Raw genomic sequence first — 16,652 nt, 5'->3', positions numbered from 1 at the left:
CCATTTCATGCACCCCACAACTGTGGCTGACAAATGTGACCTGCGTTTCCATGGAGATTGGCCATGAACAAAGCATGCATTAGAGCAGACTTTGCGCACTTCTGTATCCCATCATGCACCGCACATGACTTCTTCAACGGGAGAAACAAGGTATATTTTCTTGAAGTTATGGAATACTTGCTACAATTGGGAAGAAATCACCTATAACATTATATTAATTATTTTGGAGTCCATTTTAAACATATCAGGTCCTTTGAACGGTATTTCAAAATGTGCAACCATTGAATTGGGACATGGCAAAAGTGACCTTCATCAAACCCTGAACTCTGACCTCTGACCTGGAAACAAAGACTTTTCAAAGCCTTTACGTCAGTGTAGCTTATATTTCAGGTTTTACATTGACAATGAGAAAAACCTTTTGTATTTTTAATTTTTTTTTTTATATCGATTTTCATTACAGTTTTTATATTATTTAATACTGATAGCCTGTTTCTTTAATGGTGCAGGTAACAAACACACAACTCTCAATTTCACAATGACACTGATTTTGTGGCTTGGAATCAGCATTTTTCAAACAGAACACTTATAAAAACTCTAACGATCTTAAGATAAACTTTTTGAACCAGAATATCGACTTTAATGAAGCTGTTCCAAAACACGAACTATAAACCTTGTGGAAAAACACTAGAATAAAACTGTACTTTTCCCCCCTGATGGCATCACCTGCAGAGACCTTTAGTGCTGCTCTCTCCCACACTCCCAGAGCCATTATACTCTTCTATCAAATACCCAATCTCTCTATCCCTCCCTGTCACTGTTTCTTTCCCGTTTTCCATCTTTCTGTCTTCTCCCTCCTATGCTCTCCTCTCTGTCTCTCTCTCTCTCTCTCCATCTATCCTTCAGTCCTTCTCTTTACTCTCTCTCCTCATCTCTCTTTCCTCACCCCCTCTCTTTCTCCTCCCTTCCCTCCCAGCCCCTTTTCTTTACCTTTATCTTTCAGTCCTTCCTCTCTCCACCAGGAGCGGTGTAATCTTCCCTGAAACACTGAACATGTAAAGAGCTGCTCGGACAATCAGAGGAGAGGCGTGTCCCACACACACATATGTGCACAAACACACACACACATTCACACACACATGCACGTGCGCGTACACACACACACCCACACACGCACCCACACACGCACAGACCCTTCAGCTGTTCAAACGTAGAACATACAGAGAAACAAAGAGATGTGACATGGGCTCATTTCTCACCATGGTGTTCTTAGTGTTCTCATTCGGTCAGCGGCTTTAAGGCTATTCAAAAGAGGGGAAGCACACAGGAAGAAGGCAGTAAGCAAAGAGGAAGTACAGAAGAAGCACAGAGGAAGGAGAAAGGAAAGAGAGAGGAAGCAAAGAGGAAGCAGAGAGGAAGGAGAGAGGAAAAAGAGGAGAACCAGAGAGGAAGGAAAGAGGAAGCACAGAGGGAGGAGAGAGGAAGCACAGAGGAAGAACATAAGAAGCAGAGAGGAAGGAGAAAGGAAGGAGAGAGGAAGCAAAGAGGAAGTAGAGAGGAAGGGAAGAGGAAGCAGGAAGGAAGCACGAAGGAAGCAGAGAGAAAAGAGAGAAGAAGCAGAGGAAGCACAGAGGGAGGAGAGAGGAAAAAGAGAAGAAGCAGAGAGGAATGAGAGATAAAGCAAAGAGGAAGCAGAGAGGAAGCACATAGGAAGGAGAGAGGAATGAGAGAGAAAGCAAAGAGTAAGGAGAGAGGAAAGAGAGAGGAAGCAGAGAGGAAGCAGAGAGGAAGAAGGGAGGAAGCAGAAAGGAAGGAGAGAGGAAGGAGGCCCAGCCAAGGTTCTGCTGTATGAGAACAAAACAATTATTTTGTGTGGTGATGTCTGTGGGCTCTGATCAGGGGAGGTTCCAACAATCACAAGGGTGTATCCACATGAAGCAAACTGGACTTAAAGAGGGGTTATTGTGCAAAATCTACTTTTTGCACAATAATCGCAAAAATCGCAAAAAATCGATCGCAATTTGAATGGACACAAGGAGCAAATCCCATCATTTCCTCCACAAACAAACTCTTCGGTTGTGTAAAACTGCTCATTTATTTCATTTATACCGTGCCTTTCAGCCAAAGCTCCTTATGATTAAGATTCAGTCCCTCCAAACTCAGTGGTGGTTCAACTGTTAGCCACAGCTGCCCACAAGCCCTGAGGCAGACGAGTGCAGGGCTGCCAATCTGCTGGTATTCTATCTCTCTCCTCTCATGCCAATCTGACCAGGCTCAAGCCAGCTCACCTCCATCAGACCAGAGCTGCTCACTGTGTCTGTCTCCAGGGAAGGAGGTGACAGAAGGAGACACTAGGAGGAGGCAGAAAGCACCGGGGGCACAGAGCTGCAGAGGGCACAGAGCTGCAGAGGGCACAGGGGGCACAGAGCTGCAGAGGGCACAGAGCTGCAGAGGGCACAGGGGGCACAGAGCTGCAGAGGGCACAGGGGGCACAGAGCTGCAGAGGGCACAGAGCTGCAGAGGGCACAGGGGGCATAGAGCTGCAGAGGGCACAGTGCAGAGCCTTTCCCACACCCGCCCTCTAGGGTAACAGGAGCGGGGCCATTAAGGTGTGTATCTGTGCATGTACAGGAACACAGTACCGTTTATGTCACTTTAACTTTAACTCAGAAAGTTTGATTTTATAAAACTCACACTCACTCAAGAACATTTTTGAGAGTGTGATTAAGATAAGGTTCTGGATCTCGCTGCTGTCTGGTCAGAGAGTCAATAACAAGAATAATGGTCAAATCCTGATGTTTCTTCTCACAATAATAAAACGGTATTTTAGTTTCCTTCGGCACAGAGGAGAAAGAGAAAGAGAGAAAGACTAATTTCTTAGTCTTTTAGCTTCAGTCGTCATTGTGATGGCGTTGTGATGTCGTTGTGATGGCGTTGTGACGGCACTGTGATGGCATTGTAATGGCGCTATGATGGCATTGTGATGGCGTTGTGATGGCATGAGCAGTTCTCTGGGTTTTATCGGAAGGAGCTCAATGTAATCAGAGCATAGACGCATTAAAATGACTAATGACGTAACCCCCTGGCCGGGCCCATCTCCATCTCTACAAATGGGTCCATTCTGTCCCTTTTTTTTGTCCTGTACAAAGAAAACGCCTTTTGAAAAATGCCACTTTTGCTCCAGCCTCAATAATACTATTACTCAAGCTCTGCATTATACATGAGCAACGCTCAGAGCAAAAAACTTTATATTCACTACTTCTTTTGTGAGACTGATCTGATCAGATTTTCCTGTGGTTTTTCCATAAAGACGTCAGCCAGAACTTAAAGTTGGACTGTGTAACGTTTCTGGTAGATTGTTCACTGCCTGTTTGCATCAAGGGAGACTGTACTACTTAATCTGGAATGCTTCACAGTATGGTGGTAAATTTATCTATGCCCAGCTGCAGGTTAGATCTGTGGAGAGGCGACCCCACACACAGTAAGCATGCACGTATTCCAAGGGATTTGTGAAATTTCAATACATCTGTACACAACAGCGCCCTCAACTGCACTGTTAGCATCACTGTTTTCTGTCAAGTTTTATCTCTATGAGTAATGAAAAATCAATAACTATTTAAAGATGAGACAGTGGACAGAGAGCTGTGGTTGGGTTAGGGGTTAGAGGTTAGGGGTTAGGGTCAGACAGTGGACAGGGTGCTGCAGGTGGGTTAGGGTTTAGGGCTCAGAGATTAGAGGGTTAGGGTCAGACCGTGGACAGGGAACTGCGGGTCACTGACAACATGTTAAACACTACACAAATAAAATTAATACTTCACCAGAGGACACTTCTGTCTTTAGAAAGAGGCATGTTTGTGTCTCAATGCTAATGCTAATGTTAAATCTGAGGCATAATAATTATTAGGACAACACCACAAACTGAAGTATGCTACATATAAAACTAATTGTGTTGTCTTTATTTTAATTAATTTGAATTTTGATAGGTTGTTTATTTTATGTTTTCAGTTTTTAATAAAAGTGACTGTTAGCTTTCAGACACAGTGAGCTAGTTAGCGTGCTGCTGTGCGCTGAGACCATTAACATGTCACAAATAGAAAAATATGAGTATTATTACAATAGCTGCCAGTTTTACATATAAATAATATCATTATTGTCCAAAACGTAAAACTGAACGCAAAAAAGAACACTGAGGTTGTGCTGTTGTGTTTTGCTGTGAGTTGAACTTGAACCCCACCTCAATTATTATGATTAAATCATGAAAAGGGCGACATGGACAGGAAGAGGAGGGGCTTCATCAGTACTGAGCCTGGACTCACTCTCGTGGTAAAGAGTTTGAAACATGTTTGGAAGATGATTCAAATCTGATCAGGATTTTTGAAGCTCCTGGTGATTCACAAGTTTGATTTCAACTTTTGTCATTTGCACTATTAGAACTGAGATTTGTGACAGTTCAATGATTCAACAATGAAACGAACAAAAGAAATGTTCATTTGTAGAAACATAGAAGTGCCGTTTAAAAAAGTCATCAGAGACTTTAGCTTACTCTCAGTATAGGAAGGAGGGAGAGGAGGGCGAGAGAGGAAAGGGGAGAGGAGAGAGAGAGGAAGGAGAGAAGAAGAGAGAGGAAGGGAGAGAGGAGAGGAATGAGAGAGAAAGCAAAGAGTAGGGAGAGGGAGAGGAGTAGAAGTCGGAAAGGAGGAGAAGAGGGGAGAAGGAGGAGGAGGGAGTGGAACAGAGATAGGAGGGGAAGAGGAGAGAGAGAAGGGGAGAGAAAGGGAGAGGTGGGAGAGGAGAGAGAGTGGGAGAGAAGGAGGGAGAAGATGAGAAGGAGGAGGGGGAGCAGGAGAAGGAGGAGGGGGAGGAGTATAGTGATCTATTCAAAAGCCAAATTTATTTTACTGTGCCCTAATATAGCTCCATCCCTTCTTCAGAAAATCCACTTTACATTAATGTCACTGCTAATATCTACAGAAGATGTGAAACCAAAAAGAAAACACTTTTTGGCAATTTTTTCAAAATGGAGAGCTTCTGCTTTTGCTATTGTTTCTAAACAATACCCTGAAAACAGTGAGCAGAGTCGCGTCTCCATAGACCTGACCTGTAATTTAGCCTGGTAGCGTCACCTGCTTGTCTTCATGGATTAGTTTAATGCAATCACGTGTCAATCACATGTCAATCACAGGTCAATCACATGTCAAACACATCAATCACACATCAATCACAAGTCAATCACAAGTCAATCACATGTCAATCACATGTCAATCACAGCCTCCAGCCACATAGGGTCACTACACAGATGCAACGTTTTGTCCCGAATGTTCCACGGTATGGCACTAAAAGTATCAATCTGACATTTATTTAACTGTTTGTACTGCTAAAACAATACCTTGAAAAAAGTGAGCAGGGTCACGTCTCCATAGATCTGACTTGTAATTTGGCCTGGCAGCGTCACCTGCTTGTCTTCATGGATTAGTTTAATGCAATCACATGTCAATCACAGGTCAATCACATGTCAATCACATGTCAAACATATCAATCACATGTCAATCACAGGTCAATCACATGTCAAACACATCAATCACATGTCAATCATAGTTCAATCACATGTGAAACACATCAATCACATGTCAAACACATCAATCACATGTCAATCATAGGTCAATCACATGTCAATCACATGTCAAACACATCAATCACATGTCAATCACAGGTCAATCACATGTCAAACACATCAATCACCAGTGCCAATCACATGTTTATTTACTTAATCTTACTTTATCAGTATTTTATTCAGATATTGTTATATAATATATAATAATAATATTGATTCAACTTTTCACAAAATACTAGCCTGGTCAACCAAGACTACGTGCTTTTCCAACTGTACAAAGATGTATGGTGTGGGACCGTGTTTTTTATCTACCATGCTAGTTCCGATGGACGTGATTGAGAAGCAATATGGTCAGTTTGTGCCCAAACAAATTTGGGGGCTAATCAAACAAACAAAACAAAAAATGGCACTGAGAGAAAATTAACTTTTACAGACCTAACACTCAACCTGAACTCAAAAATGCTAGAAATGATGAAAGTTACATGGATATTAAAGAGAAAACATCTTCAAGAGACGTGAGCCACAGATAAATGTGATTGGACTGTAGAAATAGACACAGATGTGACTTGTATAAGATTAGCTTAGTGCCTGATCCCAGACGCTCAGGCTTTCAACAGACTGAGAATGTTAAACGGTCACATTTTTATATAAAGCTTTTCCACCTTTAAATCTCAAAGAGCTTTGCATCAAGAAACCACTCACCCATTCACACACACATTCATACATCAGTGTACACAGACAGTGGGGGAGAGGGGGGTTAAGTGTCTTGCTCAAGGACACAATGGCAGCTTTCATGTGTGGGAGCTGGAATCGCACTGCCAACCTGAGTGTCAGTGGATCTGACCGCCAACCTTCAGATCAGTGGACAAACATGAGAGAGAGAGAGAGAGACAGACAAACACAGAGACAGAGAGAAGAGAGAAAGACAGAGCGAGACAGACACAGAGACAGAGAGAGACAGAGAGGGAGACAGAGAGAGACAGGGAGAGAGACAGAAAAACAGAGACAGAGAAAGACAGACAGAGAGATAGAGAGACAGAGAGAGGGAGAGAGAGAGACAGACAGACAGAGACAGAGAAAGACAGACAGAGAGACAGAGATAGAGAGACAGACAGAGAGACAGATAGAGACAGACAAAGACGAGAGAGATAGAGAGATAGAGAGAGAGAGACAGCCACAGGGACCGAGAGAGAGAGAGACAGCCACAGAGACCGAGAGAGAGACAGAGAGACAGACACAAAGACAGAGAGAGCGAGAGAGACAGACAGACACAGAGAGAAAGACAGAGTGAGACAGACACAGAGACAGAGAGGGAGAGACAGAGGGAGACAGGGAGAGAGACAGACAGACAGAGACAGAGAAAGACAGACAAAGGGACAGAGATAGAGAGACAGAGAGAGAGACAGATAGAGACAGACAAAGAGAGAGAGATATAGACAGAGAGAGAGAAAGAGAGACAGCCACAGAGACTGAGAGAGAGAGAGAGAGAGACAGCCACAGTGACAGAGAGAGAGAGAGACACAAAAACAGAGAGAGAGAGAGACAGAGACAGAGAGACAGACAGACACAGACACAGAGAGAAGAGAGACAGATACAGAGAGAAAGACAGAGCGAGACAGACACAGAGAGAGACAGAGAGGGAGACAGGGAGAGAGACAGACAGACAGAGACAGAGAAAGACAGACATACAGAGACCGAGAGAGAGAGACAGCCACAGAGACCGAGAGAGAGACAGACACAAAAACAGAGAGAGAGAGACAGAGACAGAGAGACAGACAGAGAGAAGAGAGACAGATACAGAGAGAAAGACAGAGAGAGACAGAGAGGGAGACAGAGAGAGACAGGGAGAGAGACAGACAGACAGAGAAAGACAGACAGAGATAGAGAGACAGATAGAAACAGACAAAGACGAGAGAGACAGAGAGAGAGAGAAAGAGAGACAGTCACAGAGACCGAGAGAGAGAGAGAGAGAGAGACAGAGAGACAGACAGAAGAGACAGAGAGAAAGACAGAGCGAGACAGACACAGAGACAGAGAGGGAGAGACAGAGGGAGACAGAGAGAGACAGACAGAGAGACAGCCAGACAGAGACAGAGAAAGACAGACAGAGGGACAGAGATAGAGAGACAGAGAGAGAGAGAGAGAGAGACAGCCACAGAGACCGAAAGAGAGAGAGACAGAGACAGACACAAAAACAGAGAGAGAGAGACAGACAGACAGAGAGAGGGAGAGACAGAGAGAGAGACAGGGAGACAGACAGACAGAGACAGAGAATGTCGTAACGGGTGAGTGTAGCGGACCAAAGGATGCAGACTCGGGGAATATTTACAGGATTTATTGTAGGAATAGGACTAGTACAAACAGAGGGTGATCCGGAGGTGAGCAGGTGAGCAGGAACACAGGGACACAGGCACGACAGGAAAACAGGAACAGGCAGACCAGACGGGCGTAGGGCAGAGCGGGCAGGAGACATCCAGGGCCGGAGCATGACAGGAACAAGTGAGGAAGACACAGGCAGGATGAGGACAAACAGACGATCTCGCACCGAGTGTCTTCTCCCATCTCCTCTTATCCCCGGCAGGTGTGGCAATTAGCCAGATAGACAGCAGGTGCGCGCGGGAAGAGCCGAGAGCTCCGCCCAGCTCCAGGCACAGGCAGGTGAGGGAGGGGGAAGAGCACACAGGGAGAAAAACCAGGAGCGGACAATGCGGATCATGACAGAGAACGACAGACAGAAGGACAGAGATAGACAGAGAGAGAGAGAGAGACAGACAAAGACGAGAGAGACAGTGAGAGATATATAGACAGAGAGAGAGAGAAAGAGAGACAGCCACAGAGACCGAGAGAGAGAGACAGAGAGACGGAGAGACAGCCACAGAGACCGAGAGAGAGAGAGAGAGAGAGAGAGAGAGAGCCACAGAGGCCGAGAGAGAGAGAAAGGGAGATAGACAGAGAGACAGACAGAGGAGAGACAGAGAAAGGAAGAGAGAGACAGAGAGAGATACAGAGAGAAAGATAGAGCGAGACAGACACGGAAACAAAGAGAGAGAGGGAGACACAGGGAGAGCGAGAGAGAGAGAGAGGGAGACAGAGAGAGAGAGACAGACAGAGATGAGAGAGACAGAGAGATATATAGACAGAGAGAGAGAGACAGACAGAGAGACAGAAACAGAGAGAGACAGGGAGAGAGAGAGAAAGAAACAGACAGAGAAACAGAGACAGAGAGACAAACAGAGAGACAGAGAGAGAGAGAGAGAAAGAGACAGAAACAGACAGAGAGAGACAGACAGACAGACAAACAGAAAGACAGACAGAGAGATTCAGACTTTGGGGCTGTCTTCTTGTAGAGCAGCGGTGTCAAACTAATTTTCACAGAGGGCCACATCAACAAAATGGTTGCCCTCAAAGGGCCAGATGTAACTATAACTAAATGTAATGTAAAATAAATGCAACTACTTTTTAATCCTGTTTGATTAATTTAATTAACTATATTTATATATCTATATATTTATGACTTATTGAAGTTACAAATATTGTATATGGATTTACATAGATATGAAAAATGGGTGTCTAACTGTGTATTTCCTGACAAACTCATATTTTAAGACAGTCACACCTTTTAATTTAGTATGTCGCGGGCTACATAAAATTGCGTGGGGGGCCACATTTGGCCCACGAGCTTTCAGTTTGGCACAGGTGTTGTAGAGGGATTCACTCATTTACCTGGAACAGTCTCACGTCAGTCCTGTGTCCCAGGTCCCAACACAGTCACCCAAAAGCTTTGATTAGTTTGACCTATTTTTGACCTATATGATGCCAGCTGTACAGAGGGAATATAATGTGAATTGATGAGCAAAAACAGCTGACAGTGAGAGGTGTGACGAACCTGAATGAGCCAAGTGTTGAACAATACACATTCACTACTTGATAATCAAATAACAAAAGTACACATAAATTGTGGCACTGTTTACTAACGTGTACACTGTGTCTCCATGGTAACTGCTGAACATTCCACCATAGACATATGCAGTGACAGTAAGATGGATTCTTGTGATATTTGTGAATTCACAAACTCATGAGAATCCGGAGATCTGGAGAGATTCACTGTGAGGTCATCACATGGACCAATCACTGAGCAGCGTTGACGTTTGTGTGGAGGCCAAAGGCGAAGCATCCAAACGAAAAAAAACCTAACATGGCAAAACCGACTAGCCCTGTCACGATAACAAATGTTGAAGCGATAAATATATTGCACAGAGAAATGTTGCAATAAACAATAATATTGAAACTACTTTATGTCACTGATTAAGGTTAAAATAAAACACGAAAATCCCCAAAAAATCTCCCACTTTTACAAAGAAAATGTAACACTTGTTCTGCTGCTCTGATGCTTCGATCAATCAGACTCACAAAATCATCATGACGTTCCACGTTTTCAGTGAGAGCCGTTTGATAACTCAAAATGACACAGATAAGTCCGTGTGAGCAGATACTACATGCAGAACACCCCAGTGTGATGTCACTGCAGAGAATCAGGGTCATGATCTGATACTCTGACGGGGGAGTGGCCTCTTTAAAACCCCATAGAAGTAAAATACCCACTCTTTAATAGCCCATAGATGTAAAATTCCCCCTCTTTTACATCCCATAGAAGTCCAATACCTCCTCTTTAATACCCCATAGAAGTAAAATACCCCCTCTTTAATACCCCAAAGAAGTAAAATACTCCCTCTTTAATACCCCATAGAAGTAAAATATCCCTTGTTAATACCCCATAGAAGTAAAATACCCCATCTTTAATGCCCCATAGATGTAAAATGTCCCCTCTTTAATACCCCATAGAAGTAAATTACCCCTCTTTAACACCGTATAGAAGTCCAATACCTCCTCTTTAATACCCCATAGAAATAAAATATCCCTCTTTAATACCCCATAGAAGTAAAATACCCAGTCTTTAAAGAAATTGTATTTTTCAGAGTACTTTTCTAGCAGCATACTTATACTCTTACTTGAGTAGTGAAACAGTACTATTTTTTTAAAGAAACAGTACTGTTACTTGAGTAAAAGTTGTGGTGCCCCTTTCCCACTGTGATTAAATTTAAAATAACAAAAGCTTTATTTTGACAATATGAAGTGATTTAAACATTTGTGCATTATTTCATGTTTAGTCAGATTACTTAACCTACACATTATAAACCAGATGTTACATCTTTAAGTTGCTCTCACTTAAGTAGTACGTTTCCCCAAATACTTTTGACTTTTAATTGAGTAATTGCTTGGACCATTACTCTGTACTTCTACATGAGCAATATCATTTTGAAGTAAGATTACACTTGAGTACCATTTTTAGCTACTCTGCCACATCTGGCTATAATTATAAACATGATTGCATCTTAACAGATTCTAGACTTTTCCAACCCCCCATACACAATTATGTGAACAGTAAAAATAAGTATTTCCAAAATTATTACCGAACACGTCCATCGGCAGCATTATTTAAGGCTTATAGTGAGACTGGCGTTTTCCGTGAACTCTTGTTTTTTACAATGACATCTATTTGTGTGCAGCGAACACCAGGGGGAGTCATTTGATGAGTCACCCCTTTAGCCCGCCATGACTCACCCCTTTAGCCCGCCATGACTCAGCAAGAGATACTACAGTGATTTGGAAGTCTATTGTGTAGAAGAGATACTACAGTGTTGTGTGAAATGAGCCATACTTAAAGCACAAGCTTGAAATTACTTCTGTTGATCTATACTCTGTAAGAGCTCGAGAATATGTTTGGGATAGGGCTAGCTACTCCACCAAAACTAGATACCCATTTTTCACAGGCATCGATACTAAAAAAGTCCCATTGACAGGACAGAAATGAACCTTTCCTGAATATCTTTAGAATGATCTTGAGCTGTATCAGAACAAGTATAAGACCACATAGACCAGTATACACCCATGGACAACTATAGAACCTACCTGGACCATTAAGGAATTACACAGCTATAAGGTCACATGGGAATAGAAAAGGAAATACAACCATTTAATGTGGAAAATCACAATATATTGTTTAAAGAAAGAGTGGTTTATTATCATTGTGGTATCCTTACCAAGTATCGAGTACACTACTATTTGAGTAGTAGTTTACTATTACAAAAATGAAACTGAACAATTATCACTTTTAATATTTTACATTTTGTTGAATGAGAACCATAAGGAAGAAGCTGGCAGGGACAGGCAATATAATCCAATAAGAGGTGAGAACCATGTGCAAACAACTATTGGGGAGTATTAACATCACAGTTAGAGGAGAGATTTGTAGCAGTGTTTAATGTAGAAAATAACATTCTATTGCCTAAAGAAAGAGCGTTTTAAATGATCATTGTTGTATCAGAATTGGTATGAAGTATCGAATCTATTCCTTGGTATCAAAGTTTGAAATTTTTGTATCATGACACAATTTCTTAATAATATATAAACTCTATAATATTATTTGAGTAACCAGGAAGACTTGGACTTGGATGTGTTTGGGTTTGTGTTGTTAACAGTGATTTCATTGGAACCATGGGTATAATCCTACTTCCCTTTCATTAAATAGCATGATTTACAAAGATTTTTTTCAAATATAAAAATAAAAAAATATGGTGGAAAGAGAGTAGGCCAGTACAACCTCACCCTGCCATTTATTTTACTAATGAGGTGCATATCATGAACGTACAATCATCATTACCAAACCTCATATATCACTTTATACAGCACTTTTCCACCTTCAAGGCACTCAAACCACTCACCCATTCACAACCCAGTGTACACAGACACTGGGGTGAGGTAGGTCAAGTGTCTTGCTCAAAGACACAACAAAAGTATTCATCTGTAGGAGCTGGAACCTGTGGGTCAATGGATCTGACTGTGTGTCAATGGATCTAACTGCTCTACCAATTATGTTTATGTTGAAGTTCATCAGCCCTCAAATCAATGGACAAACACACTGAGCTACAGTCGGCCATTTTGTTTGTTTACATCACATGATTCTTGGGCAAAAATGTCCCTTCTTTTCTGTGTGAATAACATTTTTTCTTCACACATCCCTCATTGCCTCATTCCTCATACACATGCCACCTCCATAGTCTTTGTTCTACTGTGTTGCTCTCGTAATAATAATGCAGTCATAACAAGGCTATTTCAGGACGGCATTTTGCAGATGACAAGTCAAAAACACAGTGAGCGGCTAAACTCTGAAGTCAAGTCAAATGTTTCATAAAGCACATTTAAAACACCCACATCTGCTCAAAGTGCTGCACAAAGGTGATATAAAATGAAACCTTACAAAACAAAACACACAAAAACACAATAAAATAATACAATACAAAAGTCTCACTCAACTCATGTTCAAAAGCCACTGCAGGACAAACGAGTTTTCAACAAAGATTTGAAAATATTTAAAAGATTGAGCTGTTTTGATACCCAGAGGACGACTGTCTGTATTATGGATTACACCAACTTCAACTTTTACTCAAGACAGGAGTTAATACAGTACTACTACTATGACTACACTGCAACTACTACTACAACTACTACTACTGCAACTATTGCTACTGGCAACTACTGGCAACTACCAGTGCAACTACTGCTACTGCTTCTACTACTGCAATACAACTATTACTACTACTGCTACTATTGCTGCAACTACTGCTACTATTGCTGCAACTACTGACTACTTACTGCAACTACTACTACTACTACTATTACTAGTACTACCAATATGTAAGTAAAACACACTCAGACACTTTACAATTTTGAACAGAAACCTTCAGACTTGAAAATAAGTCTTTTCCAATCAGTGCCCATATGAAGTCCAGCAGCGTTCATCTCTGTATAAGTAGAGTGTATAAGTAGAGTAGTATAAGGAAAGTGCTGTGGGTCCTACCTGGAAGAGTCCGCTGAGGTGATGTTGATGATGGGGGGTTGCAGTGGGCAGAGTAGTGGGCCTGGGTGGTGCTGTGACCGTGTTCTGCTCCGGTGTGCGCTCACAGTAGGGCCTGCTCCGCCTGTCTGAAGGCCAGAGGAGGCAGCTGAAGCGTGCGCCATGAATGCCTCCGAACGAAGAAGTGATCCAGGCAGTTGAGGGGGAGGGCATCTGGGGACTCGGGCGACTCCTCTGGACAACTCTGCAGAGGAGAGGGGAATGGAAAGAGGAGGTTAGGGGACAATTTATAGATAAAATAAAAAAATAAAAATACATGTGGTGTTTCACATATTTCCGTTGTTCTCCTGGGGGACTTCAACGCCTATGTGGGTAACGACAGTGACACTTGGAGGGGCGTGATTGGGAGGAACGGCCTCCCCGATCTGAACCCGAGCGGAGTTTTGTTATTGGACTTCTGTGCTAGTCACAGCTTGTCCATAACAAACACCATGTTCGAGCACAAGGGTGTCCATCGGTGCACATGGCACCAGGACACTCTAGGTCGGAGGTCGATGATCGACTTTGTTGTCGTGTCATCACCTCCGACCGCGTGTCTTGGACACTCGGGTGAAGAGAGGGGCCTGAGCTGTCAACTGATCACCACCTGGTGGTGAGTTGGATCCGCTGGCGGAGGAGGAAGCCGGACAGACCTGGCAGGCCCAAGCGCATTGTGAGGGTCTGCTGGGAACGTCTGGCGAGCCCTCTGCCAGGGGGGTCTTCAACTCCCACCTCCAGGAGAGCTTCTCCCTGATCCCGGGGAGGTTGGAGACATGGACTCCGAGTGGGCCATGTTCTCCACCTCTATTATCGATGCGGCTGCTCGTAGCTGTGGTCGTAAGGTCTGTGGTGCTTGTCGCGGCGGCAATCCCCGAACCCGGTGGTGGACACCGGAAGTAAGGGATGCCGTCAAGCTGAAAAAGGAGTCCTATCGAGCCTTGTTGGCTCGTGGGACTCCTGAGGCAGCTGATGAGTACCGGCGGGCCAAGCATGCCGCGGCTCGGGCAGTCACAGAGGCAAAAAACTCGGGGTTGGGAGGAGTTCGGGGGAAGCCATGGAGGAGGACTATCGGACGGCCTCAAAGAAATTCTGGCAACCGTCCGACGCCTCAGGAGGGGGAAGCAGTGCTTCACCAACACTGTTTACAGTGCGGGTGGAGAGCTGCTGACCTCGACTGGGGATGTTCTTGGGCGGTGGAAGGAATACTTTGAGGATCTCCTCAATCCCCCCGTCATGTCTTCTGAGGAGGAAGCAGAGACTGGGGACTCGGAGGCGGAGTCGACCATCACCCTGGCTGAAGTCACTGAGGTGGTTGGCAAGCTCCTCGGTGGCAAGGCTCCGGGGGTGGACGAGATCCGTCCTGAGTACCTCAAGTCTCTGGATGTTGTGGGGCTGTCTTGGCTGACACGTCTCTGCAACATCGCGTGGCGGTCGGGGACAGCACCTGTGGAATGGCAGACCGGGGTGGTGGTCCCTCTGTATAAGAAGGGGGGACCGGAGGGTGTGTTCCAATTACAGGGGAATCACACTCCTCAGCCTTCCCGGTAAGGTCTATTCCAGGGTACTGGAGAGGAGAATCCGACCGATAGTCGAACCTCGGATTCAGGAGGAGCAGTGTGGTTTTCGTCCTGGTCATGGAACACTGGACCAGCTCTATACTCTCCATGGGGTCCTCGAGGGCTCATGGGAGTATGCCCAACCAGTCCACATGTGTTTTTGTGGATCTGGAGAAGGCATTCGACCGTGTCCCTCGTGGTGTCCTTTTGGGGGGTGCTCTGGGAGTATGGGGTCCGGGGCTCTTTGCTAAGGGCTGTCCGGTCCCTGTATGACCGGAGCAGGAGCTGTGTTCGCATTGCCGGCAGTAAGTCAGACCTGTTCCCAGTGCATGTTGGACTCCGCCAGGGCAGCCAGGGGCCGGAGGGGGCCTGGTTTGGGAACCAGAGGATTTCATCTCTGCTGTTTGCAGATTATGTTGTCCTGATGGCTTCTTCGAGCCAGGACCTGCAGCAGGCACTGGGGCGGTTTGCAGCCGAGTGTGAAGCGGCTGGGATGAGAATCAGCTCCTCCAAATCCGAGGCCATGGTTCTCGACCGGAAAAAGGTGGCTTGCTCTCTCCGGGTGGGTGGTGAGTCTCTGCCCCAAGTGGAGGAGTTCAAGTATCTCGGGGTCTTGTTCACGAGTGAGGGAAGGATGGAGCGGGAGATTGACAGGCGGATCGGTGCAGCGTCTGCAGTGATGCGGTCGCTGTATCGGTCCGTTGTGGTAAAGAAGGAGCTGAGCCGGAAGGCGAAGCTCTCGATTTACCGGTCAATCTACGTTCTTACCCTCACCTATGGTCATGAGCTCTGGGTAATGACCGAAAGGACAAGATCGCGGATACAAGTGGCTGAAATGGGCTTCCTCCGCAGAGTGGCCGGGTGCACCCTTAGGGATAGGGTGAGGAGCTCGGTCACACGGGAGGAGCTCGCAGTAGAGCCGCTGCTCCTACACGTTGAGAGGAACCAGCTGAGGTGGCTCGGGCATCTGCTCAGGATGCCTCCTGGACGCCTCCCTAGGGAGGTGTTCTGGGCATGTCCCACCGGGAGGAGGCCCCGGGGAAGACCCAGGACACGCTGGAGGGACTATGTCTCTTGGCTGGCCTGGGAACGCCTTGGGGTCCCACCGGAGGAGCTGGAGGACGTGTCCGGGGTGAGGGAAGTCTGGGAGTCCCTGCTTAGACTGCTGCCCCCGCGACCCGGCCCCGGATAAGCGGAAGAAAATGGATGGATGGATGGATGGATGTGGTGTTTCAAAGGTTTTGGGTTCCATATTGCTTCATGGGTGACAAAAATATCCATGAGGTTAAATATGATGATAAATTTGGGCCGTTGCCATAGCAATGAACAAATGAAAACAAAACATGAAGTCAAACCTTTACCCAATAGAACTCTTAATGAAGACGAGGGCTGGTAGAATTATTATTGTTAATGTGCTGACTTGGGCTCATAGCCTGTATAAAAAAGTGACCTAAGTGAGTGTGACCTTCTGCTAACACTAGCGGGAGCGGCCTCGGGGAATGCAGGTGCCTGATTTGTCTGTTTTTAACGTTCA

The 16,652-nt window shown here is 44.9% G+C and overlaps 1 protein-coding gene across 1 annotated transcript in view; it reads right to left on the bottom strand.

The window, feature by feature from the left end:
- The window catches only part of pde4d (phosphodiesterase 4D, cAMP-specific), a 311,873-nt gene extending 298,332 nt beyond the window's left edge, over positions 1 to 13,541 (bottom strand). Inside the window, exon 1 of the mRNA XM_055224395.1 lies at positions 13,527 to 13,541. The gene's annotated coding sequence lies outside the window, so the exon portion shown is untranslated. The remainder of the gene's footprint in view (positions 1 to 13,526) is intronic.
- Between the last annotated feature and the right edge of the window lie 3,111 nt (positions 13,542 to 16,652).

The sequence above is a fragment of the Periophthalmus magnuspinnatus genome, chromosome 9, assembly GCF_009829125.3.
Source record: "Periophthalmus magnuspinnatus isolate fPerMag1 chromosome 9, fPerMag1.2.pri, whole genome shotgun sequence".
In the NCBI taxonomy this organism is placed as follows: Eukaryota; Metazoa; Chordata; class Actinopteri; order Gobiiformes; family Gobiidae; genus Periophthalmus; species Periophthalmus magnuspinnatus.
This window is presented reverse-complemented; position numbering and strand designations above follow the sequence as displayed.